The following is a 6,014-nucleotide window of genomic DNA, read 5'->3' on the forward strand; positions in this document are numbered from 1 at the left end:
CTCAAACATGCCAGCCACGACCACGCCCTGGAGTAGGTGGCATACTTAAGATGAAAGGAACCTGGGTCCCAGGGTGAACAATGGAGCAGAGCTCCCTCTTCATCCTGGACATTCACCTTACTGGACTATAAGTGAGAGAGAAAAAACTTTCTCATTGCATTGCTGTCTTTTGGAGTCTCTTTATTATAGCATCATACCTGTACCCTATATGGGAGGAAAGAAAAGATAGTGTTGAGGCTAATATAATTCCTGACTTGGTCAGAAATGGCTAAGGAACTAGGAAAGGCTGAGGCAAACGTCTCTCTTTAATGATTACAGCTGAGTGAGGCCAAGGCTGGCAGGTAGCAAGGTAGGCAATTATTCAGCCTTGTTGCAAGAGAGATAGGGAAAGCCCCTTTAAAAGTATAAACTTCTACCTAGTTGTGGGAGCCTGGTTCATCCAAAGCAGGGCAGCAGCTAGCAACCATATGAATGTCTTCCTTGTACGCTGCCTTGCAAAGATATGTCCATTGTCATCTCCAAAACTGGACTCTAGAACAAGCTTCCAGTCAAGACCTCATTGACAAAATCCACTTAGTCATTTTGTGTTAATTATCTTTACAAAAGGGAAAAGTCCTTTTTAATCCCCCTTTATTTCCTGAAGAGGATGGATCCTTTAATTGAAAGACTGTTTTGCTAAACACAGTAATTTGTCAGGGATGCAAGTTTGGAACTAGAAACTGGAAAAAAAATTGTATTTCTCTGAATAATGAAGGGTTGAGTAATCTTCATGGGCTCTGGGAAGGCTGGAGGCTGAGAAGTAGGGTGGAAAAGGTCTCCATTGGCAAAATCAGAGAGAGGGGGGGCGGCGAGAGAGAGAGAGAGAGAGAGAGAGAGAGAGAGAGAGAGAGAGAGAGAGAGAGAGAGAGAGAGAGAGAGAGAGAGAGGGAGGGAGGGAGGGAGGGAGGGAGGGAGGGAGGAGAGAGAGAGAGAGAGAGAGAGAGAGAGAGAGAGAGAGAGAGAGAGAGGCAGATAGGCACACAGAGAAAAAGAAAGAGGAAGAGATTGGGAAGAAAAACCATGTTGTAAGGAGGGATTTCCAAGTGAATTGCTGCTATCTACACAATGTAGATCATGTCACCCCTTCTGTAAATTCTGCTTGTTCACTAAGACCCTGGTATGAGGGGATATAAGGTGTGTGAACTTGAATAAAAGTGAGGGGAGGGGGTTGCTGAATTACACACAGCATAGAAAAAACTAGAGCAAGGAAAGTGAGTCAGTGCCAGTGATTAACAATTCTAAAACTTCAAATACCTTTCTCTAGTCTTTAATTCTATAATTTAAAAAAGTGTACTGGATTGTCATAATTCACCCAATTATTTAGTGCCCACTATTGGCATAATAATTGCTAGCAGTAAATTGCTAAGGAGAATTCAGAAATGGAGAGATTTCCACGGAGAGTAGGGTGAATTTTAGGGAAGGCAACATGAAAAAAGTTGTGTTGAGTTGGGTCTTTTTGTTTTGTTTTGCAAACCTTGAGTAGGGCCTTGATGAATGGATAGGAATTGGTCATGCAAGGCTTTTCAGAGGAAGGGAATAACATGGACAATCTGACCAAAGCTAAAGTCACATTTTTTAAAATAAATATTTATCAATATCTACTGTGTGCCAAGCACCATGCTAGGTTCCAGGGATTATGAAGATGAATTCAGACTTCTGTTTCTAGATCTGTAATTTTTTGATTCTATTATTGGTTTGCCATGTCTATCAGGTCTTTCTTGGCCAATTTCTGCATGGCCAGTTTTTCTCTCACGAATCTATGTGCACGTGATTATTCTTCTACTCCTTAAATGTACTACTTTCCATTTATACTAGTGCATTTTAACCTGCTATTGATGACCACTTATCTAATTTATTGAGGTCAATTGAATTTTGATCTTCTATATACTTAGCACATCCATTTGCTTTTGGTCATATGTAATATTTATGAAGTCTTTCACTTTCTGTCCACTGTCCAGACAGACATCTCAATACCTTTCTGTGCCAATATATAGTAAAGGTTGGAAGTAAGATAAGAAATGTAGCCCCAGAATCCCAGGTTACAAAAACCCAGTTTATCTATAATTGACTACAGTTCTGCCAACTGAAATGGCAAAGATATATTTTAAATGACAGTTGTAACCATTATTGGCAGATACCTTAGTGCTTACTACATGTAAAAACAGTGATACACAATGTATTGGCCCTGTTCTTGAGAGGCTTTCAGTCTAGATTTTAACAAGGCAAATAAATAATGCACATGCACTTATGTACCCCTCTTCCTAATGGATTAAGAGAGAACCAAAGTGAGAATGTGGGAGCATAGGAAGGAATTCCCTTCTTCTCTGCTCTGTCCTCTTACTAGGTACCTTCAGAAGAAAAAAGGAATTGTTAATTTGATTGATCAGAGCCCAGGACATTCCTTAGTCCATTTTTAACCAGTGGTTGGGGTTAGCAGTGGTCAAAAGGTCACATAGCCATATGTGCTGCTTTTGCTCCATATTGCCTGCTGAGTAGGGTCAGCCCAGAGTCCATTCAGGACATGCTTAGATGAAGAAAGCTGGTCTGCTTAGCAAATATGATCGTCTTCTCCTGCCTTTCTGCAAGCATGCCTATGCCTGCCAGTTCCAAAATTTAGAGGGTGGAGGGGGAGCAAGGAATAAGGAAGCTTCACTTTAGTCTTAAACCTAAGCCATGTGAATTTAGTCTTTTGGCAGAGTTCTGTTCTAGAAGTTATTGGGTGCTAGCTCAGCTATGAATAAAATAATCCTTTAGTTCCTATTCCAATTTCTTCCTTGTTTATAGTTCCCTTGGTAACCCTACAGAGAGGACAAATGATTAGCAGAGCAGAATTTTTAAAAAATCATCATCCAAGGATATGTTTATTGATTTGAGAGATAAAGAGAGAGAGAGAAACATTGATCAGTCTCCCATAGGTGCCCTGCCTGACCAGAGATCGAACCCACAACCTTCGGTGTACAGGATCACACACCAACCAACTGAGCCACCCAGCCAGGGCAGGATTTGGCTATTTCTGGTCCTTAATTGTGGCAGACAATATTGTTGGTCATAAAGCTTCACAAATTTTTGCTCCCCTTCCTGGATAAGGATTATATTTCTCCACACCACTGACATCAGACTGGGCCAGGTGACCCTGTTCTGACTAAGATTATATAAGCAGATCCAACATGTATAGATTCCAGGCAGAAGTATTAAGAGCTGGTATATGATTCCTCTTCCATGAGACCAACATTGTTCCAAATAAAGCTTGTTCTGTCAGCTTGGGTGCCAGCATAAAGACAATCTAGAATACAGCCAAGCTGACCTGCAATGAACATATAGGTATTTCAAGAGATAAAACTTTGTTGTTATAAATCTCTGGAATCACTTGTTTCTGCATCCTAACGTAGCTTATTCTGACTGATACATTTATTTTATTACCACCTTTATCAAACATTATTGTTTGCCTTCCCAAACACTATACTCTCTTCATTTCTCCTAAGAGAACCCCAATTTTGCCCAGGTATTCACCTAACTCTACATGTGCTTGGGTTGGAGATCCTAATTCCAAGTCATAGGGGGTGAGTCATAATTAAAGCCATTCATGATTGTTTCTTACTCTTTGCTGATGACTGATTTAGATGTGGGAGAGTGTGGGAAGTCTGCTTGAGGACTCCTTAGATAGGTATTCCTTGCTAATAAAAAGAGACACATGGGAAGAAACAGTCTCTATGCTTCAGCTGGACATTGTGTGTATGCACATGTCACTTAGAATTGTGTTAGCCATTTTAAACTATAGGAACATTGGCCTCAGGATGTCAGAGTAAAAGGATGGAAAGAATCTGGGTCCCTGACAATGTTGCTGAGCTGTTAAATGAACTAACTTGAGAGTTGTCCTACCCTTAGATTGATTATTACATGAGAAAATACATTTTCCTTATTGTTTAAGACAGTGGAATCTGGAATGGAGGGGGAAAGAATGAGTTTAGCTTCAGGGATATTGAGGTAATGACAGGACAGCATCCTCTTATATTGCTGAAGCTCAGGAGATGTTAGAGCTAAACCTAAATTTGGAAGTCATTTATGGATAAATATTACATAAAGTAATATTTAGAAAATAATCTCACATCTGGGATAGTGCCTCTGTTCTTGAGAAATTTCGATAATATAACAAAACATCCTACACAAATATAGCCACTTCTTAATTGTATATGTCACTGTGTCACCTCCTCACTTATTACCCATCCTAGAAAAAGGAGATCAGAGTGGTGGCAACCTCCTAGTGAGGGAGAGCAAAGACAGTGAGGAAGTCATTATCACATCTGGATCCTCAGGTCCTGATCTCCTCAAACCTGGATTTTGGAGATCTTGGTAGCCATTTGTATATGACAAACATTCTAGTCTGTGTAGATGACTATGAAAATGGGTTATAAACAACTTCTACATATACTGACTCTTATATACAAATTGTCATTCCTGGAAATTATGGTTCTGATCATCTTATAGACATCCTACAAATAATATAGCAGAAGCTCAGTAGGAAGCATCAGGATCAAGAAAACATATACAATGGGACATGAAAGAAATGATCCATGTAGAAGATAGAGCCTCTAGTGTCCAAGTGTATCTGTGGTTAAAAGATAGTTTTGAAAGTTACTAATCCATAGGGCATTAGGTTACTGTTACTTTATGAAAATATATTCATGGTTGGGGTGTGTGTGTGTATATTTTTGTAACATAAAAAGCTTTGTTTAACATTGCTTGAAAAAGAATTAAAATTTGAAATTCTGTTCAGACAGAACTTTTCGAAAGGCACATGTAGTGGGTAAACATATGCACCTATATTTACTTTACAGTGAAGCCTGTATCTTATTTGGACAGCTTACCTCATTCATCTCTAAGTTGTCATTGCTGGGCCTCCCTTGAAATTACTCTTGCTTCCATAAGCCCCCACCCCCCAAAAAGACACCATATATTTTAATGAGCTGGAAGAGCAAATGCAATCTCAAAAGATGGCTAACTTAAGTCTTGCAATTATTTAGAAAGAAAAATCTGGTTTCAAACATTGTTGTTTGCAGGCAGAATTTGCAATTGGCTTAAGACCAAGGATGGTGTTTAAAGATGACTCAGTTGTATGGAGTGAGGGGGAAGACCACCGAGTGATCCAACTGACTAAAAGAGGAGTCTCAGATCCGATTCATCACGTTGAGGTTCTACAGGCCCCGAAGTGCCGCAAACTAGGAGGGGGTGTCCAGTGTAAGGCAATCTGAGACCCTGAGAAATGCACTTCCAAACTATCTGAACTGGAGACAGCGAAAACCCATCTCTCTATTAACCTCCACCTCCAGCTCCAGGCCAGTATTTGGGCAGAGAATTCCTAGGCGAGGGTCCAACTGGGGGCCCATCCAGGTGACCTTCGCCAGGCTCCAGTCCCCTTTGGGACGCCCCTGAGGCCCAACGCGTGCTCTGTAGGGGGCCACCGTTCGCCCCAGCCCCCGATTCTCGAGATCTCTGGGACTCATCTCGCTGTGCACCGTTAGTCGGTCAGCGGGGCCATCCCGTCCAGCCCAGCAGGACGCCGCCCGGCCCCTGCCGCTTCAGCCGCCCCACCCCGGCCAGCAGCGCCACGCCCACCGGGGTCCAAGCAGGATGCCCTCTTCCAGCCTCACCTTCGCCCGCCCGCGGCATCCGGGCCCCTGGGGCCCCGAGCCCCTCCAGCATCCCCTGTCCCGGCAGTCGCAGGCCCCTGGCCCCGCCACCCCTCCCCCGGCGCTGCAGGCCGCCTCTGCAGCTGGCCGCGCGGCCGGCCCGCGCCCGCCGCAGCGCGCTGATTGGCTGGCCGGGCCGGCGGCGGCGCTTAGTGGCCGGCAGATTCGCTGGGTCAGGGCTGCAGAGGCGCCTGGCGCACCGGCGGGAGCGGAGGCGCGGCGCGCAATCGCCGGCCAGCCAGAGCAAGTGGCCAGGGGAGCCAAGGGGATCCGCGCCTGCCGGGCGCC

Source organism: Furipterus horrens, unplaced genomic scaffold (assembly GCF_987537825.1).
Source record: "Furipterus horrens unplaced genomic scaffold, mFurHor1.1.pri manual_scaffold_3, whole genome shotgun sequence".
Lineage (NCBI taxonomy): Eukaryota > Metazoa > Chordata > Mammalia > Chiroptera > Furipteridae > Furipterus > Furipterus horrens.